General features: G+C 40.6%; 1 protein-coding gene, 1 non-coding gene and 1 pseudogene across 5 annotated transcripts in view; 1 reads left to right on the top strand and 2 right to left on the bottom strand.

Annotated features, from left to right (window-relative positions):
* Positions 1 to 20,769, bottom strand: part of MPP7 (MAGUK p55 scaffold protein 7) — a 245,426-nt gene extending 224,657 nt beyond the window's left edge. For 3 of the 4 annotated variants that reach the window (XM_037140833.2, XM_037140832.2, XM_037140836.2), the window contains exon 1: positions 20,619 to 20,769. The gene's annotated coding sequence lies outside the window, so the exon portion shown is untranslated. Of the gene's footprint in view, positions 1 to 19,877; positions 19,947 to 20,618 lie in introns of those variants that run through there. The other variant, XM_037140835.2, reaches the window with a different exon arrangement.
* Positions 6,036 to 8,103, top strand: LOC119045968 (ceramide synthase 4-like; annotated as a pseudogene).
* Positions 20,770 to 26,086: 5,317 nt separating the features above from the next.
* Positions 26,087 to 26,189, bottom strand: LOC119045971 (U6 spliceosomal RNA). The gene has a single exon (XR_005081884.2). It is a non-coding gene; the product is annotated as a U6 spliceosomal RNA (small nuclear RNA).
* Positions 26,190 to 26,416: the final 227 nt, after the last annotated feature.

The following is a 26,416-nucleotide window of genomic DNA, read 5'->3' as shown; positions in this document are numbered from 1 at the left end:
TACCTACAAAGGAGCTCCCATAAGACTGTCAACTGATTTCCCAACAGGAATTTTGCAGGTCAGATAGATTGACACAAAATATTCAAAGTGATGAAAAGGAAGGACTTACAACCAATACTAACTACCCTACCCAGCAAAGCTATCACTAAAAATCAAAGGACAGATAAACAGCCTCCCAGGGAAGAAAAATTGAAAGGAGTTCATCATCACCAAGCCAAGCATTACAAGAAATGTTAAACGGTCTTCTTTAAGAAGAAAAAATCAGCAAAAGTGAATATCAACATGGCAATAACTACATATTTATCAACAATTACTTTCAATGTAGATGATTAAACACTTAAAACCAAAAGACATGGTGGCTAAATAGATAAAAATACAAGACCCTTACAGATGCTGCCTACAAGAAATTCATTCAGAACAAAATACACACACAGACTGAAAGCAAAGGGATGGAAAATATATATAAAAATGGAAACAACAAAAACATCAAAAAAGAGCTGGGGTAGCAATAGTTACACCAGACAAAATAGACCTTAAAGCAAAGGCTATATCAAGAGACAACAAAGGACCCACAAATTCCACTTCTGGGTACTTATCAGAAGAAACCCAAAACACTAATTCAAAAAGACATATCCATCCTTATGTTCACTGCAGCATTATTGACAATTGCAAAGATGTGGAAGCAACCTAAATATCCATCAATACATGAATGGATAAAGAAGTGGTGCTTATATACAATGGAACATTACTTAGCCATAAAAAAATAATGAAATCTACCAGAATATGGATAGACCTAGAGTATATTATGCAAAGTGAAAGAAGTCAGTCAGAGAAAAACGAGTACCATATGATCTCACTTATATGTGGAAACCGAAAAACAAAATAAATGAGCAAAACAGAAACAAACTCATAAATACCACGAACATTTTAATGGTTGCCATAGGGAAGAAGTCTGGGGGGAATGGGTAGAAAAGGGGAAGGGATTAAGAAGTACAACTTTGGCCCTGACCAGTGTGGCTCAGTTGGTTGGGTGTCATCTCACAAGGTGAGAAGTCACTGGTTCAATTCCCTGTCAGGGCACATGCCTAGGTTGCAGTTTTGGTCCTGACTGAGGTGCATACAAGAGGCAACTGATTGGTGTTTCTCTCTTATAGCAATGCTGTCTCCCTCTATTTTTCCCTCCCTTCCCCTCTCTCTAAAAATAAAATTTAAAAAATTTAACAAGAAGTACAGATGGGTATTACAAAATAGTCATGAGGGTATACAGTATAGCATAGGAAATATAGTCAATGATATTGTAATAACTATGCATGGTGTCAGATGGATAATAGATTCATTGAGGTGATCGTTTTTTAAGTAATATAAATGTCTAACCACTATTTTGTATACCTGAATCTAAAATAATATGTATGTCAACTGAAATCAAAAAATTAAAAAATTATTTTTAAAAGATGAGATTAATGGTATAAACTATTGAAGCTTGTGATTTACTTTTTACCAATCAGAATTAAATCAAAAGTTTCTCAATAAATAACATGTAAAAAGTCAAGAGTAGTATATTACTAACAAAAGCTGTTCTAAGTACCTTACTTATAAAAACTCACTCAACATTCATAACAACTACATCAAACAGGCTTAATATATTTTCATCCCTGCTTTGTAAGTAAGAGTATTTAGGCACAGAAGAGTTAAGTAGCTTTCCCAATGTTAACTCAGCCCAGGATTCTAACCACTGGACACAAACCTCTCAACAATGATGTCACTCTCAAGTCATCTGCCTTCCATCTGCTCTCATGAGAGGTGGAATTTCAGTTGGTTTCAGGTATATATATTCCTGGAAGCATGTTATTATCCTTGTGAACTTAATCTGAGTAGTGAGAAAACAAAAAAGGCTAAGAATTGTGGTACTACAGGGGGAAAACAGACTAAGAGAACCTAAGCACACTCTGGTCCTTATTTCCTCAACTACATAATAAGATTAGCAACAATAACAGAAGCAACCATTCCTGAACACCCTTTATGTGCTAGGCCAATCACTTTACCTTAGTAACCTCATTTGTCATTCACGAGCTATTATTAGTTCTTACGGACAGACATAGAAAGTGAGATCCTGAAAGGTTCAGCACCTTTATTCTGAATCTCCTGTTCTGCTTAAAGCACATTCATGCACTGTCTTCGGGTCAAGGCAATTTCCTCTGTACTGCTGAGCCCATGGAATCAGTGATTATATGAACACCTCATTTGTATAAGGCCTTGTTCATCTAAGTGATCTAGGAGCTCTGACAGAGGGAAAGGCGTTTTCTCTGCTGTTCTAACCCCACTGCTCTGGGAATAGGAATGAAAAAGAACAAATTAGAAGGGGTTGTTCTCTTACAAGTAAGCTCCACGACTGGTAATAATACACAGGGCTTGTTCAGTGCCATGTCCTCAATGCCCAGAACAGAGCCTGACAACAGCAAATGCTCAACACATTATGTCCTACTTCAAATGACATTCAAAGGAGTCTAACTTATCACGGGTAGCCATGTGTCCCCCATCCTCTTTAGAGGACACTACAGAACTACAGTGATTCAGCAAAGAAGTTAATCCATCATCATTCTTTTTTTAGAAGTTTTTTTAAAATATTTTATTTATTTATTTTTAGAGAGAGAGGAAGGGAAGGAAAAAGAGTGGGAGAGAAACATCAACATGTGGTTGCCTCTCATGTGTCCCCTACTGGGGACCTGGCCTGCAACCCAGGCATGCGCCCTGACTGGGAATCAAACCGGCGACCCTTTGCTTCACAGGCCTGTGCTCAATGCACTGAACTACACCAGCCAGGGCAATCCATCATCATTCTTAACCAAATCACCACCAACATAAAATCACTACATATCCAGAGAAATTGGTCTTCAAAGTTTGAATATTTTAAACATAAAATTAATTAGTGCTTCAAATTTGAATATTTTAAACATAAAATTAATTAGTGCTTCAAAATCAGATCACTGCATTTCATATTTGGATTGATTTAGAATGCACAAGATTGAGGTATTCAAAACGGACGGGATACGAGAATGGGAGAGATCCGAGGTGGAAATAAGAAATGTGGACCCCGGTCGTGGTTCGTAGGCCCTCCAAGTAACACCCCTGCGGCCAGAGCCAGCGCCACCGTCCTCCAGGCCTCAGCTTGTCAGGATCCAGGCATCTCTTAGACCCACTACAGCTTCTCCGGTCAATGTCTCCGGGTCAGCAGATGCCACCAGACTCTGAGACGGCCAGTAAAGAATAAGGTGGTTACCTAAACCAGTCCGTGAGGGGTGTGAAGACTGCACATAAGCATGAAGCTAATTCAAAACTCAGCTGAGCACATCAGTGACCACACTTCGATTTAACAAAAAGTCAGTTCTCTTCTAAAGCCACAATCTTCTATCTGGCTGTAATCACAATATGTAGGTGCCCAGCAGTTCAGAGACATTAAGTATCTCTAACACCCAGAGACATTAAGGGATATTTTAAAACAATTCCTTTAATTTAAAGAAAAAAAGAAAGGAACACTAAAAGCAGTAACCCACGTCTTCCTTCCAGGGATGGAGGTGGGTGTGCTGTGTGTGCCTACTTCACGAGTCTGTTCAGAGGGCCCCGCTAACATGAACATCCTCCACCCTGTCTTTCCTAAATGTTCTGGATGAAATGGAAGTAACGTATTTATTGTAAAAGATTTGAAAAACACCAAATGATAGCAGGTTAAAAACGTTTTAGAGGAACCTGCTGACTTGGGCTTCATCAGATATCACCAGGCGTACTGCTGGGCCTGCTGTTTCGATGGGCTGTGAGAGCTGTGTGAAGACCACATCCTTGAAATAAGTGCATATTACTTTTCCTCCAGTGACACTGAATGACACCAAGGGTTCCTCTGTAGGCCTTCCCCCAATCATCTGCTTTTTGGGTGTTTTAGTACAATCGTAAGATTAATATCTGATAGGATCAGCAAAACTAGACAGTAATTAAAGGCAGAATTGATTTACCTTGTCAGGAACTACAACTAGTGTGTTTTAATGATTTAAAGAATTATACTAATCCAAATATTTTCCAAAATGGATCACAGACCTAAATGTAAAATGCAAAACCACAAAACTCCTAGAACACAGGTGGCGAACACAGGGCCCAGGCTGAATCTGGCCCTCCACCTGTCTTATCCGGCCTGGCACCTTGTTTCTACTCAGTGGCAGCACCAAGCTGTCACTTAACTGTTAAGGAGCAGTTCCATTTATACAGTCCTAACATTACATCCGGCCCTTTGAAGGCAACTGCCAGGCCAACAGTGAAATTGAGTTTGACACCCCTGTCCTAGAAGATAACATAGGAGAAAATCTAAGTGATCTTGGGCATGGCAATGACTTTCTAGATACAACACCAAAGGTGCAATTCATCAAAGAAATCATTGATAGGCTGGACTTCATTAAAATTGAAAACTACTCTACAAAAGAAAATGTCAAATGAGAACAGAATGAGAAGACAAGTCGCAGAATGGGGGAAAATATTTTCAAAAGACACATGTGATATAAGACCAATGAGGGACGGACATTAGCAACCAGGCACCTAAAGGAGACATCTGCAGACAGTGCACACATAACACAACTGAAAATGCCACTTAGTCTGTCATCTACTGAGATGCATGGCTAGATACTGTCAAATGGACAATCTTAAAAGGTTAACGGAATGAAAAGTACAGTATCTCATTTATGTTAATTACCATTTATCACTGTATGTCCTTAAAATTATAGCCATACCATATACAAAAGCACATTTAGAAAAAGACTGAAGGATGCACACAAGTTCATAATAGCAATTGCATGTGGGGAAGAAAGGGAAATAGAATTGGGAAGGAAAAAAGATATACTTCAATTTTTTTAAACATTTTATTTATTTATTTTTAGAGAGAGGTGAAGAGAGGGAGAAAGAGAGAGAGAGAGAAACATCAATGTGTGGTTGCCTCTCCTGTACCCCCTACTGGGGACCTGGCCTGCAACCCAGTACACGTGACCTGACTGGGAATCAAACCTTTGGTCCGCAGGCCCACCATACTCAATCCACTGAGATACACTAGCCAGGGCCATACTTCAGTTTTATCTACAACAGTTTATTCCTTTCACTAATTAAAAAAATCTGAAGCAAATATGACAAAATGTTAACAACCGTCAATGTGAGGAAATGCCACTCTGAAATACTCATGAGGGAGAGTACCGATTCCTACTGCTGATGATCAAATGTCCACCCATGTTTACATAGCTCTTACTGTGTGGATACCAAGTACTGTGTATTCAGCAATCACTCAAAGTATAAGAAGGAATTCAGGGAGGGAGGAGGAGCAGCTTAGAACTGGTCGGGCCGGAGGCAGAAGGACTTATTCTGAGTCAGTCAGCCTGGCAGGAAACTGAGGTGAAAATGTGCAGTCTGGAAGACTGCTTTCCCTTTGTCTCTCACCCTAATTCCATCAGACACCTGAATTCCACTCGACTTGCCCCTCCCATAATCGGTTTCACCTACTCCTTCCCTTTTTTCCAAAGAAAGCTTTATTTTCTATCATCGATTTTTCAACATTAAAAATTTTTAAGGGGAAATGCTATAAAAATATTAATTTTTATCATTCAACACACAGAATGCCAGTAACAAAAATGGAAAATAAAGGTCAACTTCTCACACATTTTGTTACATACTACAAGCACCTTGAAGGCAAGGATACCTTATATGTTCTCATATCTACTCTCAGAACACTGTTATATATACTACATAAAAGGACAATCATATGCAATGAATGTATCGTTCTAGAGGCAAGAAAAATCTTGTTTTAATTTTTTTTAATTCCAATTTCTTTAATAGCACTAAGATGTGCCTACCACAATTATTTTTATTTCAAGAGAATTAACCTACTTCCAAAATATGACAAAAGGACTTTTCTATTAATAGAATCCTCTTAATTTACTTCTAAAAACCAGTGCACTTTAGCTTGGTATTTCAAAGAAAAACAATGGAGGGAGGCAGAGTCCTGCTGCCTCATGCCCGCAGTGCATTTCTTGTATGGGCACACACAGCCCCTGGCGACCCCTGGCAACCTGTGGTACAATTGGCCGCCAGCACCTCCAGGACGTGGCCCAGTTTTGAATGAGTGGCTTTGGCAGGACAGGTTTTGGCTACTGCCAAAAAATTCATAGGCTGAACTGGAGGACCAAGATGGCCTGGTCTACACCCGTCCCCAGCTCATGCTGGTGGCTCTGCTCCTGAGCTGGTGCTGGGTATATGGGGTCAGATCAGCAGCCCGGTTAACCCATCTCCACACCAGAGAAACACTGCCCTCACCAAAGGGTGCAGATACAAGGAGCCTCGGAGAGCTGTCCTGGCCACCCTGTGTGGCCTCACACCGCCGCAGACACAGCACTGGTTCCAGAGATGCCGGAACCCGGACCAGCCATGCCTGACCAAGAAGTTCTGGGAGGCCAGGCAGGGGTTTGTCTTCCGCATGTTACAGGAGCCCAGCCTATGCAGTTTCGGAGCAGCTGTGGGGTCTGACTGCCCACCACCAAGAGGTGTGACTCCCAATGCCAGAGTTTGGTGAAAAAGAAAGGAATTGTTTATTTAAAAATTATACAGATTTAGAATTATGGCAGCTGCCATTAAGTCCTGCTCCCTTTAAAACACTCACAAACACATGGTCCTGCCTCCCTTTGCCAAATCAGGCCAGTTTCAGAATATGCCAGCCAGAGGTACCATCTTTTACAAAAACAGGAATCCAAGACAGCGTTCCAGGTCACGGTTCAGCAGTCAGGCATCTCCCATTGACCCATGCTTGGCTGCACAGGTCCCCCGCACTTCTATCAGCCATGCTGCCATGTTCTCCGGCTCTTCATCTAAACCCTACGGCACCTCCTTCCACCAGCCTCATGGCCAGCTGGTGGGGGGTCCACCTACATCCTTTCAAACTGAATGGTAAAAATCTCCCCTCATGACTGCCACTTCTCATTTAATTCTGACTTGGACCTCTCAGTGCAACCCCACTTCCAACTCCCACAATGGGCTGCATTCTGCCAGTCCTCGGTACAGTTTACATTCTCTCGCCTGCCATCCTTAGGCAGGGCAGGCAGGCCTCCGTGAGGGGAACTGCCTCCCTGATTCTCAAGCAGGTACTGTGAGCATCCCCCCCCCCACTACATCACTGAGTCAAAGTTGCGCCCAACTCCCTGGCCCCAAGATGGCAGCACAGCAGTGAACATAACTATTAAACTAGCCAAGTTGCCATATAGATGCAAAGCGGCTCTCAATTTTTGTCCTCTGCTTCCTCCATCCCCCAAACCATAGCTGTGGAGGTTTCAGGGACTTTTCACCTTAATACCCCATTACATCTGTGATCCTTCTTTGGTGCTATCTTATTCCTCTACCACAAGTGGTGGCTGTGGAGGCCAGCATTGTGTTGGGACAATCAACCAAACCAGCCCATTCAGCCAAAACTGTACAGTTGATTCCCCTTGAAGTTGAGTTTCTACATTATGTTGATCACATTGCCTTTGGACATCAGGCACTAAGATTTCAAGGAACAAGTAATGCATCATCTTGTGGCCATCGCCTTCACTACAGTGTATACCGGCTGCACATTGGCTTTCTGGTGCTGTTGCTGCCACGTATCTCCACGAACAATCTGCTGGAGACCTGTGAGATGTTCAATTTTATGTACCAGCAGCAAGCGGCAACTCTCTCTTCAGCATCTCCTCCTTGGCTTTCTACACGCACCTGTACTCTTCCCCACCAGATGCTCTACCACATACTACAAGTATATGGCAATTCAAGCCCCTTCTTTGGCTATTACTTCTTCATCTTGCCTCTGGTGACGGCGCAGCTGCTACAGGTGTTCTGATCTTGCCTCATCCTTTACATGATCCACAGCTTCACAAAGAAAGGCCAGATGGAGAAGGACATTTGCAGTGACAGACACTTGAGTGAAGGGGAGGCAGCCCAAGAGCGTCGCAGCTGAAGAACGTGGTGGCTCAAGAGCCCAGGGCAGCCCCCACTGATGGCCCTTGGAGCTGGACAGCTGGGTGGGGGTTGGCCAATGGGCACATGTCGGCCATGTAGCTGGCTGAGGCCTGGCTGTAAGGGGGGCAGCCATCAGCTGGTGGAGCAGTCCCCATTTGGGGGGCAGCTCTATGAGGAAAGGGAAGGCCCCACCACCCCTTTTTTTATGTATTTATTGTGACTGGACAGCAAAATTCACAGACTTACACAGATCTCTGAAATATTTTCATTCCTATGATTACTAAACTTTCTTTCACTTGGAAATATATAGCAGAGCTGAGCCAAGAAGCAGCAAGTCCCTGCTCCTGAGAAGAAAGCATTAGGAGTAAGTAAGCAGAGAAACTGGATCTGCTTCAGTGACCTCAGAGGAGACAGAGCAGTACGAGCTGGCTTCGGCTGCGCTGGCGAGAGATGCCACGAGCCAGTTGTGCTCTAAGTGACCCATGAAACTACTCAAGAGCCGTTCAGGACAACCACGCATCAGCACTGTTTCATAACCACGCTGAAAGGTCGCTGGTCATTTTCACTGTACTGACATCTGACTGATACATGAACAAAGGTGCATGAAATGGCACCTTCGCGTGACACAGGCAGTGGCGCCAACTACACACGATATCACCATCATCCTCACCACCGTGCATTCAGTGAAGCCAGGAATGTGACAGCATTCTCAATACTTAAAGTTTTTTCTGATGGGATCGCGGGTGATTTTTTACAAATGGTATCACAAAATGTGCCAACTTTTGAAAAATTTATACAATTCAGTGAGCCAATATTTTCTAAATCATATATGTGTGTAAAGAGAGTCAAACTGCAGGGCAGACCAGAAGATTTAAATGGAACACAATGGGAAAAGTTCATTGATATGGGTTCAGATTCCACTGTGCAACTAAACTTTTAAGATTTTTGTCACTGGCAGAGTTTTGGTATGGTATCAATGAGAATATTCACAATTATCTAAAGAATACCAATAAAATATTTCTCTTATCCATCTGGAGGTCTGTACAAAGCTGGACTTCCTTCATGCATTTCAGTCAAATAATAAATAACAGAGTGAATGCAGAAGCAGACATGAGAATCCAGCAGTCTTCTATTAAACCAGACATTTAAAAGAGTTGCAGAAATGAATTGTAAAACAATGGCATTCTTCTCACTTATTTTAATAGTTATTTTTCGTAAAGAAGTGACACGTTAACATATAATGGGGTCGTTATTTCTTAATGCACACTCTACTATTTCCTGTTTGAAGTTCTCATACAGGAAACAGTGCTAGGTACAACCCACATTAACAACAGTCCTTAATTAACATTCGGGAGTGTGAAGTGGTACTCACACTCTTTTCCAAAAGTTGGAAAATCACAACTCCAAGGTTTGGAGCCCAGCTCTAGGTTGGGCTCATTCAGTGAGCTTTCACACATGGCCTTTTTTTCTGATTTCCCCTTACATCAAAACTCTAAACTACGGGAGCCCAGCAGGGGCTGAGTGACAAACCCAGCCAGAGAAGGCACTACCTACTATTGGTTTTATTCCAGCTGTTACAAGTCAGGGTCATGGAAATGAACAAGAGGGTGGGTGCCTTCTGGGGTCCTGCAAATGTTGTTCCTTCATCTGAGTGCTGGTTAAAGTGTGTTTGGTTTGTGAAAAGTCAATGAACTGCACACCTAAAATATATGCATTAGCATATATGCACACCCTAGTGTATGTATGTAGAATATGCATTTTTCCAGGTAGATGTACTTCAGTTTGTTTTTAAATTCATAGTTTAAGACGCATAACTATTTCCACTTTGTTTTTCCCAAACACATGATGGCTTTCAACTGACCAGACTCATTACACATAACTTACTTTGGAGAAGTATGACAAATTTAACTCAAATTTTTAATTTAAAAACCTCAATCTATACAACTGTAACTCTTAGGAATTAAGAACTATGCCCTGGCTGAGTGGAATTAAGAACTATGTCCTCACCGATGGTGGCTCAGTGGTTGAGTGTCAGCCTGAAAATCAAAGGGTCACTGGTTCAATTCCCAGTTTAGGGCACACGCCTGGGTTGCGAACCTGGGCCCCAGTAGTGGGCTGCATAAGAGGCAACCACACATTGATGTTTTCCTCCCTCTCTTTCTCCCCCCCTTCCCATCTCTAAAAAATAAATAAATAAAATATTTTTTTAAAGGTTTACAAAAAAAAAACTACATACCACCTATGACAGCTACCTTACCAAGACTGGGAAATCTGGGCTTATTTCTCAAGTATTCAAAACCAACGAAGTCACAGTGATAAAAAATGAAATCTCCCAATTAAAAGTGAAACTGAAGATAAATTCCCTTTAAGATACTAAAGGGATCAAGAGGCCACCATCTCTGCCACTCTTGAACGTATCACTACAAGTCTAGACAAATGAAATACAGCACGCAAATACAAAAGACAAGGTATCGGGTTGGCCAAAAATTGTGTGGTTTTTTCCATAAAATGAAAGACATATTTTTCATTTTCACCAATAACATTATTGATTTGGATATTCTGAGTATGTCAACGTATCTTCCAGTATTGGCGTCTAGTGGGTGGAGCCAGGGGGGCTGCTAAACATCTTCCAATGCATAAAACAGTCCCACAGCAAAGAATTATTTGGCCAAAACATCAATAGCACCAAGAAACTTGGCAAACCACTTCTGACATGTTACATCAGTAACAGCACCTTCTCCATACACTGCACAAATCTTTGTGTGTGTGTGTTTCAGTTGCATTTTTGCCTTTCTTGAAATAATGAGGCATGATACACCAAAAATGTTGCATATCTTTCTCCATCTTCAATACTAACATGACCACAAAAATTCACAATTTTGTTGTTTTTCTTTAATGCACACTGATATAGTATCTATCACAATATAATCTAACAAAATTATTTCAAATGAAATTAAAAACAACTAAGCACTACTACAGCCATGGTACAGGAAAAAACTAAATGATTTTTTTGGCCAACCTAATATAATAATTGAAGGCAAAAAATAAAGTTATTATTTAAAATGAAATAATCATCTTCATAAAACATCCGAAAGAAAAACCAGCTATTAAAATAGAATGACTTCAGAAAGACAAAAAAAATTAATATAAAAAACTTAGCTAATTTATAGCTATATATATTGGGCTTGCATACTCAAAATATCCAAGTCAATAAAGTTACTGGTGAAAATTTAAAATGTGTCTTTTATTTTACAGAAAAAATTACACAGACATTTTGGCCAACCCAGTATCAATAGGACTCCCCTAAAATGGTGGGGGGTGGGGGTGGGAGAGCAGGGAAATACAAAAAAAAAGTTTCATTCACATGAAAACAAAAGCTGAGATACTTAGGAATTAATCTAAGACACAAGATTATAGAGAAAAATTTTAGACTCTATTGGAAAAACAAATATCTTTGATACATAATTCAACTGTGGATACAAGGATTACAAGAGGAGAATTTTTTTTTAAGATTTTCTTTATCTTTAGAGGGGAAGAGGGGAAGGAGAGAGGGAGAGAAACATCAATGTACGGTTGCCTTCATGCGTCCCCTGCAGGGAACCAGCCTCCAACCCAGGCATGTGCCCTGACTGGGAATCAAATCGCAATCGTGTGGTTCACAGGCCCGTGTTCAATCCACTGAGCTACACCAGCCGGGGTGAGAGGAGAATTTTTAAAGTACAGTTGCCGGGCTCTACTCCCTAAAATTACTATTCATAGTATATAGAGCAAATGATTCCTCCCCTGCAGTTGCTACATTATGCTTTAGATCTGTCAGCTCATCCTCTTTAAGTAGTTAACTTGTGCTAATTTTGGGAGCATTTGACTTGAGACCCTTTCCTAATAAACTATCTTAACTCAAATCTGAACACTGATTTGGAAGGAGGGATATCCAGTATGTATTTTTTTATAGTATATAGAGCAAATGATTATAAAAACCTGCCTGGTTAATTCCAATGTAAAGCCAGCATTGGAAACCACCAGCTAAATATGTTTTAAAAGGACTACACTTCTAGATACCAAGATCTATAAAGAAGTTGTAGTAATAAAAATGAAAATTAAAACAAAAACCACTGCAGAATCCAAACAGAAAGAGACAAATTGTAGAAACATAGCTTTGTTAACTAAGAACAAAGAAATACTTCCTAAACAAAACCTGGAAGATAAAAATAATATAGATTGATCTAACTATAAGAAAATTAAAGATTCTGTTCCATAAAGAATTTCAAAAAAAAAAACTTGACAAGCAGGTAGAAAAAAACTAAGAAATGAGCACCATTTATTTTAAATGTATTTTATTGATTATGCTATTACAGTGGTCCCATTTTTTCTCCCCTTTATTCCTCTCCGCCCTGCACCCCCCAACTAGTACCTCCCCCCCCTTAGTCCATATCCATGGGTCACACACGCATAAGTTCTTTGGCTTCAACATTTCCTATACATTTCTTAACCTCCTCCTGTCTATTTTGTACCTACCATTTATGCTACTTATTCCCTGTATCTTCTTTCACATTCTCCCCACACCTCCTCCCCACTGATAACCTTCCAGGTTATCTCCATTTCTGTGATTCTTTTCCTGTTCTAGTTGTTTGCTTAGTTTGTTTTGTTTTTGTTTTTTAGGTTTGGTTGTTGACAGTTGTGAGTTTGTCATTTTACTGTTCATAGTCATGATCTTCTTTTTCTTAGATAAGTCACTTTAATATTTCTTTTAATATGGGCTTGGTGATGAAGAAATTCTTTAACTTGACCTTATCTGGGAAGTACTTTTTCTGCCCTTCCATTCTAAATAAAAGATTTGCAGGACAGAGTAATCTTGGATGTAGGTCCTTGCCTTTCATGACTTGGAATACTTCTTTCCAGTCCCTTCTTGCCTGTAAGGTCTCTTTTGAGAAATCATCTGACATTCTGATGGAAACTCCTTTGTAGGTAACTGTCTCCTTTTCTCGTGCTGCTTTTAAAATTATCTCCTTATCTTTATTCTTGAGTAATATAATTATGATGTGCCTTGGTGTGTGATTCCTTGGGTCCAACTTCTTTGAGCTTCCTGGACTTCCTGGAAGTCTATTTCCTTTGCCAGATTGCAAAAGTTCTTTCATTTTTTGTTCAAGTAAGTTTTCAATTTCTAGTTCTTCTTCTTCTCCTTCTGGCACCCCTATGATTCTGATGTTGGAATGTTTAAAGTTGTCCTAGAGGTTCCTAAGCCTCTCCTCATTTTTCTGAATTCTTGTTTCTTCATTCTGTTCTGGTTGAATGTTTCTTTCTTCCTTCTGCTCTGAATCATTGATTTGAGTTCTGGTTTCCTTTCCATTACTGTTGGTTCCCTGTATATTTTTATTTCACTTTTCATAGCCTTTACTTTTTCCTCTATTTTGCGACCATACTCAACCATTTCTGTGAGCATCCTGATCACCAGTATTCTAAACTGTGCATCTGATACATTGGCTATCTCTTTGTCGCTTAGTTGTATTTTCTGGATCTTTGATCTGTTCTTTCATTTGGGCCAAATTTTTTTGTCTAGGCATGCCTGTTACATAGTGAGGGGCAGGGCCTTAAGTATCCCCCAGGGCTGGGTAACCCTCTTTGCTGTGCTGTGGCACTATATGTGAGGGAGGGGTCTGAGAGGAAACAGTGTGGGTTTGCTCAGCTCTCAGCTAGCTTTCAGTCACTTCCCCCACTACCCACAAGCAAATTGGGCCCTTCTGGTGCTGATTTCCAGGGGGAGGGGACAGGGGTTGTGTATATTCTAGGACCTTGTGGGTCTCTCCAGGGAACTCTCCAGTGAGGCTGGGACTTTCTCCTGCTGATTCAACCCCCATAGGTTTTTTCAGTCAGAAGTTTTGAGACTTTATTTCTCCACACTGGAACCCTGAGCTGTGCAGTCTGTCTCACTCCCCAGTTGTTCCTCCTGGTTTATGTACACGCGAATGTGAGACCATCCAGTCCACCAGCCGCCACTTTGCCTCTCATCCTCTCCACCCTAGCTGCTCGTCCCTGCCCCTCCTACCAGTCTCAATGAATATTTCTTCTTTAAGTCCTTAGTTGTCGGACTTCAATACAGTTCAATTTTCTGGCAGTTTTGATTATATTTTGTTTATAAATTTGTTGTTGGCCTTTTGGTTGTTCAAGGAGGCACAATGTATCTACCTACACCCCCATCTTGGCCAGAAGTCCAAATGTGCACCATTTAAAATCCAATGACATTAACATGTAGAATATTTTTTTAAAAAACCCTCCTGTAAATTAGGGCAGAAAGGTAGAGATTGGGGAGGGGGATAAGAAAATCTAAAACAAGGTGTGAAGGACATACAAATGCCAATGCACAAAAAGAAAAACCCACACAGCTAACAAGCACATGGTAGGACACTCAACTGCATTAGTAATCAGAGAACAACAAATAAGAACAGTAACATCATTCCATCTGTTGCCTCAGATTGAAAGAAATGATAAGGTCAGAAAATATCAAGTGCCAGCAAGAATGTGGAATAACAGCTGGTGAGAATATAAACTAGCACAGCCATTCCCAATAATCTGGTGGCACTTGATGAAATTATGTACACACTTAAAAGGGTACTGTTGGGGGGATCAGGAACATAAATGGGGATAGGAGATGAAGGGCAAAAATACAGTAAAATGACAGGATTTCCATGCACCAATAATGACAGTGGTCCATGAACTTGTTATCAAACTCAAGGGGCTCACCACTTGGGGAGCTCTATTCAAGAACAAGATGAAGCCATCACAAGATAGTTTTATTTTACTTGCAGCAAGTACAGGAGACAGTTTCCATATCCAAAGCTCTTTCAGAAGGGAGGCTCAGTCATTTACATGTCTCAGTCATTTACACTATTTACATGTATATTACACATCAATTACAGGTTGATTCCTCCCCTGCAGTTGCTACATTGAGATCCTGTCAAGCTCATCCTCTTTACAGCTAGTCTCCAAAAACACCTTGTGCTACATTTTAACATTAAGCAAGAGCAGCATTTAATAATGGCCCAGACTTGAGACCCTTGTCCTAATAAACTCATCATTAACTCAAATCTGAACACCTGATTTGGAAGGAACTGAGGAGGTCCCCACAGTTCCAGTATTGATCCAGTATTTATTATTGGAAAGTCCAGGTACACCAGGTACATAGTAGCCCAGATCAGGTCCTTGCCAATAGAGTTTACATTCTAGTGAGGGAGACAATAAAAAGTAAACAAAGTTAAGATGAGAGTTTGACCTGCTACAACAGATATAAATAAAATGAGTGACTGTTACAGGGAGTAGTAGGAAGGGGGTACAACTTTTAGAAGACTGCCAAAACAGGTGGGCTCTCAGACGACAGAAAATTAGCCAGGCACTCAGCAACCAGGGCAAGAGCATCTCCAAGAACTGCGGTCAGGGTCATCAATTACAAAGTTACCATAACACAGGTTAAGACTTGTGTTCTGAAGATGACTTTCAGGTATTTCCTGTAACTAAACTCCTGGGAACAACATTTACAACTTCTGTTGTATCACATGTGGACTACAATGATTACTGTGTGAATCCAACATGTTTTGACCAAAGAATTCAACCTTGTAGGACACTACCCCTGTGAATATTCCTTCTCTAAACAATGTGCGTGGAAAATTACTAGGATCCACAAACTTCTGCTTCATTTGCTAAGTAGAAATTGAGTAGTCGTGTATCTTTCTCACAGCACAGAGTGAGGAACTGGAGATAAATATTATAGTTTGTCCTTGAAAAGCCACCTCCCCTTTGTAAGATTCATGATCCCATTTATTTCATGCACTCATTGATTTTTATGATTAAAAGCCAACATTTTTTCGATTCCCAGTCAGGGTACCATGCTTAGGTTGCAAGCCAGTTCCCAGTAGGGGATGTACAACAGGCAACCATACATTGATATTTCTCTCCCTCTCTCCTTCCCTTCCTCTCTAAAGATAAATAAATAAAATCTTTTTTAAAAAAAGCCAACATTTTTTGCATGCTTGCATCTTGCTAGGCACTATTCTATAAGCTTTTACACATGTTTGTGTTCACTGAATACTCACAGCCACATAATACTACTTCATTTCCACTTTAGAAATGAGAAAACAGAGGCAAGAAACATGCCTAAAGTCAAAGATTTTGTAAGTGGCAGAGCAGAGATTCAAATCTAAGTCTTTCAAACTTCAAAGCCTGTATTCTTAAGTGCACTCATATTCCTTCCCCCCCACACACACCTTCTCAGTGGTTTTCAAAGTGTGGTCCTGCACCAGCAGCATCACTGTTCCCACGGAATTTATTTAAAATGCAAATCTCAGGGCCCATCCCCGGATCTACTGAATCAGCAACCTAACTTTTAAAGCACTCTCCAGCTGACTGGGAGGTAGGCTGACGTCTGAGAAGCATTGGTCCAAAGTTTTCATATTCAACTTAACTGTATGCATATTAAATGATTACCATTTTGAAAATTCCAAAATGTAGAATTCTGATCCTATTCAAAATGTCTCTAAACCCATCAAAATAAGTATTACTTCATTTCTTCATTGCTGACATTAGAGCAACTCCTCCTAAACTTGCCAAAATACCTACTCTATATCCTGATTAGATCATAAAAAAAAAGAAGTCCATACTGATGGATCTTACCAGGAACTGAGCTAAATACAAAATATGAAAAGAACACAGAGATCCAAACAGAATGTCCAGAAGCTAAACCAGAGCCATATTAGGAAGAGGAAAATACTATTTTGAATATCAGCAGTAGAAGCTTAATAATCTTGGCCCATAGTTCCATAATCCCTTTTATCCCTGGTTCAACTTCAAGTTTTCACAGTATCACTTCAACAAACTTCCAACTGTCAAGAAAAAATCTACAACACTCAGAAACATTCCTCAAGATTCAAACTGCCTTCAGTAAACATATATAGGCACTATCTTTCAAAAAGCACATTTTTATCATGAATAAAGCTAACCACGTTCTTTTACCACATACACTACAGAAAAAAGTCATCTCTGTCTCTTACCTAGACCAGACCTTTACAGCATCCCACCTGACCTCCTCTTTTCAAAGCAATTTTAGACTAAGAGCCTTATTTCCTCCCCCAAACTCAAGTTCTCAATCTGGAGCAACAGAGGTCTATGTGTATTCAAGTGTGCCTATTTCTAATAAAGCTCTCTTTTTAGAGAGCGGAGGAATATTAGACATGAGTATATTCAAACATCCACCAGAATGAGAACATACCATGTGCCAAAATGCTCTTTGAAACTATTCACTCACATACATAGGTCATTTTGTAAAGTTCGGTATTCTACTTACTTCATTGAAAATAAATCTGAAGATAGAATAGGTAACTAGCCCCAGACTGGACCACAGGGTGGCTATCAACCTGAGTTAGAGTGCTTACTGGCCTGGTTCTCGAGGGCACTGGGAAGCCCACATTCAGGCAAGATTTTAATTTGTTTGGCTAACAACCACCCACCTTTTCCTGTTCAGACTCATTCAAAGTCTGGCAGCACTACGCAGAGCTACCTTCCTAGAAGGAATGACACCTATTTACTTTCCCCCTCCCAATTACCACCAAATTCCCTGAGGACCGCAGCTGGTTCCAAGAAACTGAAGTTCTCCTCCCCACACAGTGTTCAGTGGAACTAAAATAAACATCCACCAACCACCTAAAGACCTTCCCAAGTGCACTCTTCTTTTAAAAGTCCAGTGCTTTCTGCAAAACATCTCACAAAATGAGATCATCCTAACAGCCCTTATTCTCCACTAACATCGCCATTTCTGTACCTAAAACGAGCACTGCTTTTTATCAAAGTAAGAGCTACATTTTCTCGTTTCCCTTCTGTAAGCTATCCTTGGAACGAACAAGCGTGAGGAGCAGCCCCTCCCACCAGCAGGGTGCATAAGTGAAGCAGGGTCATACCCACGCTCTCCTAAAAGATTAGAAAGATGTAAATGCGCATTCAAGAAAAAAAATTTTTACATGCCCAATAAGGACCAATAAATCAGCACCCTGGTCTGGGTTCCTGACTGCAAGGAGAATCAAAGAGCCTTTTTAGTAGAAATTATTTCTAAATTTACTGATAATTTCCTTCACTTTAAATTAGCTGTCATTTCCTTCCATCCAAATCATCTCACTTAATAAAACTGAGTTAAATCACTGATTGCAGTTCTCTCTAAACTGCAATTAGGACAGAAACACTTGTAGTACATTTGTACCTTTGTCAGTGAAATGCTATTAAGAAAAAAAAAATCTGACAGAAATCTCCAATAAGTAGCACCTTAGTGGAAGCACCTAGTGCACCATCTAGTGGAAGTCGTTAATGTAATTAATTATTTTTAAGGGCAGAGATCCTAGGAATATAAACAACTGCTTTATTATAAATAGCCTAAATCTCTTTTCAATTTCTCACACTTCAAGAGAGTTGTGACCATCTGAAGAAAGGACTCATTTTCTGTACAAACTAACAGATGATGAAGGTTTCTTTATGGAAATTTCTCCTTGGGTGCTAGAAATTTTAATTTGGCAGGAGAGAAAAACTAAGTGAAGGCATTAATGCAAAAACATAAACAGAAGCAGAGCTAGATGACAAGGTTTGCGTAAGGGATGCCTTATATGCTACACAAATATCAAACATACATGTTACATGCAACAGATGTATTTACCATAAGGGATAACTTTACAATTAAAACAGCTCTATCAGCAATTCATAAGACATTTCTGTGTTCTTGATAACTAATAAATTTAACATAACCTAACCATTCTCTAGAGTTCTCCAAGCCTTGACATCATTCAAGAGGTACCTCTCAAATACCCACCTAATCCTCTCTGTGAACACCTATATTCCCTTCTTCCGGGTATTCTAATTAAGGAAGAAATGATGTTTACATTTTCAAACTTCTTACTCAACTTATCATAAAAATCTTCCAAAACTAAGTCATAACTTGTGACCAAAATGCATTGTTTCCTTTGTATTTATTTTATGCATATTATTTCAATGCAAATTTAAAAAATACTGCTGAAATCCACTGGTGCAAACAAAACTAGGGTTCTCTAATTTAGAACACCTCCCGAAATTTAAAATATTTTCACATAGCACCACTCAGTTTTAGGTTGCTTTGCCTTGTTTGAAAAATTACCCCTCTGGTGCTATTCAAACTCTTAGCAACCTTGAAGGAAAAAAAGAAAAAGAAACACGTAACAAGAGTATTTCTTTACTAGGAAATAACCATCCCATCTCTGACTCATGTACGTGTGACCAAAACAGTGTGCAGAAGCTTGCTTGGTGGTGGGGACCTTGCCGGGCCATGTATTAAATCCATTACAGGTACAAAATCGAGTAGGAGTCAAATAACCTGGGGCAGAACTCTTTTTTATCTCTAGGGCGTTCAGTTTATGTACGGTGTAAAATGGGCATGGTAAACACTACCTGCCCCCCAGAGGGTAGGAGGATACTAAAATTGACGCCATGCTCTGGAACTTCTCAATTAAAAGACCTATATGGAAAAGTTTGTCGAAGAGAGTGCACCTGGAAAGAAAGAACACTGCTCCAAGAGTCCTCCCTGTGCCATTACTGTTAAAACTCGGTGACCTTCACCACTCCTCTTGTGAACGAATGGTGAGTGAAAAAGGTTATTGAACACGTCAGAGAAAAAGTAAGAGCAACCCAAAGCGCTTCTTTATAAGTAAATCAACTCATACGGTGAACTGCCTAGGACTTGTCAGCAAAGTTTTACTGCATACGTAGCAGGTGCATCCCTAAAACCTAAAGCCCTGAGACTGTTTCTAAAGCAGCATTTTTAAAAACAAATTTGAAAGCTGTTTAAAAAATTAGAAGAAAAAAGATAATTTTACCTTCACCCACGAGAGTAACAGAAACAAGGTCCCACGCCCACGAGCCTTTCAAACCTGCACAGGCATTCCTCATCAGCATTCCTCCCCCTCCTAGCTATCGCGCCACTCCCCACTTAAGCGCAGACAAAGGTGAGTCACCCTGCTGGGTCTGTCTACTTGTCACTTGAGAAAAAACCTTCAAACAAGTTCACGTTAAAGGCTGCTTTTAATTTAAAAGATAATAAGTAAGTAATGTTAATGTGTAAATCTCACTCAAAAGCTCCTGTCTCCCAAAATTGTGTAATTAACACTAAGTACAAACACCTTTCTCAATTTAAAAAAAAAAAAAAGCCACTCAGCTTATCGCTACTATCAGTGGGTCCTTCTCCCGCGGGTGCTTGATTCTGACTCAACTCTGCGGTTTTCCCTCCACCTGCACGTCCTCCCGCCCTCCGTAGGGCCCAGCCGCCGCGCCCTCCGAGATCCCCAAGGAGTCCAGCCAGCAGCTGCCGGGACCCCACGCCCTCGAGTTCCCCTCGCCCGGCCCCGGCCCCGCCCCCACCTCTCCGCAAGGTGCCGGTGCCGGTGCCGCTACAGCGGCCGAGGTGGGCTTACGGAAGGAGGCGCCTGGGGGCGGGCGACCGGCTCTAGGTGACTGACTGGTCCCGGACGCGGCGGGCGGGAGCAGCTGGGGGACCAGATCCCACCGCCAGCACTGCGCTGGGTGCTCCGATCGCCACTGCAGCCCTAGCGCCCCATTACCTGCTCTGGTCAGCCGTGTCTGCGGGAGGCACGCTCACTCTGGCCCCTGCAGCTCGGGGCTCGGAGGCAAAGAGACAGACGAGAGCAGCCGCTGCAAAAGACAATCGGAAGCCAGCGGGTGAAGAACACTCGAGCCCCGCGGGAACCAGACCCACACCTCCCTCCTTAAGAGTAACCGAATCAGCCCCCTCCCTCGGCAAGGCGGAGCCACGGTGGAGGGGGCGTGGTGGAGGTCAGGCCACACCTCCCATCGGGCGTGAGCACCGCGAACTCTTTGTATGAGGCGCCCGCTGATAGGCTGCAATAGGGGTAGGTGTCGCAGACTTGAAGACAGCTCGCCAGAAGAGCTCTGTGATTGGTCACTCTGGGAAAACAGACTAGAGCCCTGATTGGTGACCGGTCTGTAGCTCCTCTCCCCTAATTTCAATCATCGGAAGCCCCGCCTGCACTGGCTTAATTCCCAGGTGGCTGCAGAACAAGCTGTGGTTACTGGACCAGCAGCCTACCTGCAAAGAATCCCCGGATACCCAGGTTCCTTTGTCAGATGCGAGCTTCCTTACCCTTCTGCGATTCTTTTGATTTGCCTATGAACTTGGTGAATAATAGCTAATCTTTAACATCACTTGATTTTGAGAAGTCTCCTGAGCATTTTTTTTAAATGCTGCGTAACATTCAGAGATAAATTGTCATAAGCAAAAGAAGGCATAAAATGTTTTCACCCTGGTGAGATTATGCATGACTTTATTGCCTTTCTGTGTTCCATATGAAACAAGTATTAATTTTATAATTGGGGGTTTAAAAAATAGAAAATGAGTAAGGTGAGGAGAATGGTAAAGGCAAACTTTGGAGGATATGCAGGGAATGAATTCCTCTACAACAGAAGAAAACACAGTAATATACACAACAGCTGAGGGCCATCAAAAAATGCGTATTGATATTAGACTCCATCAGCTCTCTTTTAAAAACTTTACAAATATGACTGAGGTGCCCCGATACTCTTTCCTGGGTAACTACCATTTATCCAACACATAGTGTAAAATGCACTACACTGTAAATACATCCTCCCTGACAAGAAGAATTTATAATCCAAAGTATTAAATAAAGCTTTAATTTAAAAAAAGTAGACTACAGAAAGAAATTCAGAAGGTATAAATTGGAAAATTCAGCTAATGCAGGGAATTATAAGAAACAAATGAATGTAACAGAGCTTCAAAATATGCATCAGAATTTGAAAATGGAGAGTAGGAGGGAGGAGAAGGTAGTTGAGATGATTACCAATGACCCACAGTTAAAATAATCTGAGCTCTCAGACCACATCAGCCGAGCCCTGAATCAACATATCTCGCCTAGGGACCATACTCAAAACTCTGAGTGGCTGTCTTACCATTCTATAATATTTGTTTTTGTCATTCCCATTAGATTCTGAAATATACTATTTGAAGTGAAACACTTCTCCCCAAAACTCTACAAATTTAATAATACTAAAAAAAAATCAAACCTAAGGAAGGAAAGGAATATAGGGGATGTTGTGTCATGGGACCCTACAGGACTCCTACTACAAGCCACGGTACCAAGACAGGGAGTCAAAGCAGCCCTACCTAATACATAGAAACACAGGGAGGCTGCCAAAATGAGGAGATAAAGAAATATGGCCCCAATAAAAGAATGGAACAAAACTCTAGAAAAAGAGCCAAACAAAATGGAAATAAGTAATCTACGAGATGCAAAGTTCAAAATACAAGTTATAGGGATGGTCAAGAAACTTAGTGAGGACTTCGACATCATAAAAAAGATCTAGTCAGAAACAAACAATACACTAATTAAAATAAAGAACAATTTACAGGGAAACAACAGTAAAGTGGATGAAGCCAAGAATCAAATCAATTATTTGGAACATAAAGAAATAAAAAGCAACCAATCAAAACAACAAGAAGAAAAAAGAATACAAAAAAAAACAAGGATAAATGTAAGCAGCCTCTGGGACAGCATCAAGCGATCCAACAACCACATCATAGGCATGCCAGAAGGAGAAGAGAAAGAGCAAAAAATTAGAAATGTATTTGAAAAATAGTGAAAATTTTCCTAATTTGGTGAAGGAAGTAGACATGCAAGTCCAGGAAGCACAGAGGCCAAACTAAAGATGGGTGCAAAGAGGCCTACTCCAAGACACAACATAATGAAATGCCAAAGATTAAAGATAAAGAAAGAATCTTAAAAGCAGCAAGAGAAAAGAAATTAGTTATCTACAGGGGAATTCCCATAAGAGAGTCTGCTGATTTCTCAAAAGAAACTTTGCAGGGTAGAAGGGATGGGCAAGAAATATTCAAAGTCATGAAAAGCAGATTGCTCTACCCAGCAAAGTTATCATTTAGAATTGAAAGGCAGAACAAGAGTTTCCCAGACAAGAAAAAACTAAAGGAGTTCATCATCACCAAACCATTATTACATTTAAGACTTATTTAAGAAAAAGATCAAAACTATGAGCAATAAGATGGCAATAAATACATGTCTATAAACAACTGAATCTAAAAATCAAACTAAGAAAAACAAGAAGAACAGAGACAGAATCATGTATATGAAGAACATTTTGATGGTTGCCAGACAGGAGGGGGTTGTAGGGAAATAAGTGAAGAGGTAGTTAAGAAGCACAAATAGGTAGTTACAGAATAGCCATAGGGATGTAACATATAGTATAGAAAATGGAGTAGCCAAAGAACTTACAAGCACGACTCGTGAATATTAACAATGGTGTGGGGATTGCTTGAGGGAGTCAGGGGTTGCTGGGTGGAGCGGGCAAAGAAGGAAAAATTGGGACAACTGTAATAGCATAATCAATAAAATGTAATTAAAAAAATACACATTAATTTGTAAAGAAGTACAAGAAACATGATACAGAGACTAGGACAAATCCTTTTCTCTCTTTCCCTGAGAATAAGGTAAAACTCTTTAAAGGACAGTAACCTCATTACCTTACAAATATTTTACAGAATGCTTGTATTACATGGAGTTCTAAACAATAGTATAGCTCTAGCCGGTGTGGTTCAGTTGGTTGGAGCACTGTCACACAACCAAAAGGCTGCAGGTTAAATTCCTGGTCAGGGCACATAACCCGAGTTGTGGGTTGGATCCTCCATCCAGGCACATATGAGAGGCAACCAATCATGCTTCTCTCTCATGAGACAGAGACGTGATTGTTTCTCTCTCTCCCTTTCTCTCTCTCTAAAAGCTTTGAAAAAAAAAGTCCTCAGGTGAGGACAAAAAATGTTTTTATTTAAAACAATAGTCTGAGAATGTGTTCTAAACTACTGTTAGCAAGTAAATTAGTGTTGAGCTATAATTATTTTAACTAATTTTTTTAAGAGCTTTTAATTTGAACTTACTTTGTGAGCAGACTTACAAGGGAAGAGGTCCAGCCCCACTATGGAAGGCCAGTCATCGGGAATGACGGGCAATGTCAGTGTCTCAGTGCATCCAGCTGCTAGTGGCAGGTGAATCAAAAGAAGCAGCAACTAAAGAAAAATGCAAATGTAAATTAAAAATGCAATCTTTAAAATGTATGGCACAGTGATTCAAAGTCACTGGAAAGTAATCTCTGCACTCAATAATATAGTTCAAAAGTTAATTACAAAGACAGAGCGGTGTCTTATAGAATCCAAGGGTAAAAATAAGTCAACCCTTAGGAAGTCCAGGAAAAAGGAGCAGAAAAGCCATGAGGGTCTCAACTGAAGTTTATTGTCTAACCTGCCTCTATCTACATTTCTGCTCTATTTTTCTCTGGAAAGCAGTTTTCTGGGTTCCTAAGCCCACGAGTCAGGGTAAAGCTACCTCCCTCCATACACACAGATTGAATCAACCCCATCGACTAACTACCAAATTCTATGGAAGAAATATGATTGGCCCAGCCCAGTCTCTTCTTTCCTCCACCCTGTCACTTATGATCAGACAGGTGATGGGGAAGGAACACATGGCTGCGGAGGCCCATCCCTGCTAATGGGCAAAGATTTCCCAGAGTATAGGCACTAGGCAGATTACCAAATAGGGATCATCGTATTCCCTGCATTGTCTCTTTCTCTCTCTCTTTCTTTCTTTCCCTCTTTCTTTCTTAATTTTTTTTATTGTTGTTCTATTGCACTTGTTCTGACTTTCCCCCATTGCTTTCCCCTATCCCACCCACCCCCCTGCAATGTCAACCCCCATCCTGTTGTCCATGTCCATGGGTCATTTATACTTTTTCTTTAACAAGACTCTTCCCCTTCTTTCCTCCTTTATCTTCCCCCACTCTGGTTACTGTCAGTTTGGTCCTTATTTCCATGCCTCTGTCTCTATTTTTTTTCATTTGTTTGTTTTGTTCATTAAATTTCTTTTATAGGTGAGATCATATGGTATTTGCCTTTCACCACTTGGCATATTTCACTTAGCATAATACTTACTCTCCAGTTCTACCCACACTGTCACAAAAGGTAGGAGTTCCTTCTTTCTTTCTGCTGCATGGTATCCCCTTGTGTAAATGTACCAATGTTTTTTCATCCACTCATTTACTGATGGATACCTAGGTTGCTTCCAGCACTTGCCTATTGTAAATAATGTTGCTATGAACATTGTGGTGTACAGGTTCTTTTGAATTGGTGTTTCAGGATTCTTAGGGTATAATCCCAGCCGTGGAATCACTGGATCAAAACACAGTTCCATTTTTAGTTTTATGAGGAAATTCCATACCGTTTTCCACAGTGGCTGCACCAGTCTGCCTTCCCACCAGCAGTGCACTAGGGTTCCCTTTTCTCCACATCCTCGACAGCACTTGTTTGTTAACTTGTTAATGATGGCCATTACGACCAGTATGTGGTGATATCTCATTGTGGTTTTAATTTGCATCTCTCTGATGGCTAGTGATGCTGAGCATCCTTTCATGTGTCTGTGGGCCCTCTGTATGTCCTCCTTGGAGAAGTGTCTGTTCAGGTCCTTTGCCCATTTTTTTATTGGATTGTTTGTCTTCCTGGACTGGAGTCGTGTGAGTTCTTTATATTTTGAAGGACAAACCCTTGTCCGAGGTATCATTGGCAAATATGTTTTCCCGTATGGTTGTTTCCCTTTTCATTTTGCTGATCTTTTCTTTAGCCATGCAGAAGCTTTTTAATTTGATGAAGTCCCATTTGTTTATTCTTTCCTTTATATCCCTTGCCCTAGGAGATATATCAGCAAAGATATTACTGCACAAGATATCTGAAATTTTACTGCCTATGTTTTCCTCTAGGACTTTTATGATGTCACGGCCTATGTTTAAGTCCTTTATCCATTTTGAGTTTATTCCAGTGTGTGGTATAAGTTGATGGTCTGGTTTTATTTTTTTTTTCCATATACCATTCCCAATCTCCCAGCACCATTTGTTGAAGAGGCTATTTTTACTCCACTTTATGCTTCTGCCCCCTCTGTCACGTATTAATTGACCATAGAGAAATGGGTTTATTTCTAAAAATATGGAATGCTTCACAAATTTGTGTGTCATCCTTGCACAGGGGCCATGCTAATCTTCTCTGTGTCATTCCATTTTTAGTATAAGTGCTGCTGAAGCAAGCATTCTTTAAAAAAATTTTATTTATTTATTTATTTATTTATTTATTTATTTATTTATTTATTTATTTATTTTTAGAGAGAAGAAGGGAGGGAGAAATAGAAGGGGAGAAACATGAGTGTGCGATAGATACATTGATAGGTTGCCTCTCACATGCCCCCAACTGGGGACCTGGCCCACAACCCAGGCATGTGCCCTGATTGGAAATCAAACCAGCAACCTTTCTAAT

Source organism: Artibeus jamaicensis, unplaced genomic scaffold (assembly GCF_021234435.1).
Source record: "Artibeus jamaicensis isolate MK-2021 breed Jamaican fruit bat unplaced genomic scaffold, CSHL_Jam_final contig_867, whole genome shotgun sequence".
Taxonomy (NCBI): domain Eukaryota; kingdom Metazoa; phylum Chordata; class Mammalia; order Chiroptera; family Phyllostomidae; genus Artibeus; species Artibeus jamaicensis.
Note: the sequence above shows the minus strand (reverse complement) of the source record. Positions and strands in the feature narration are given on the sequence as shown.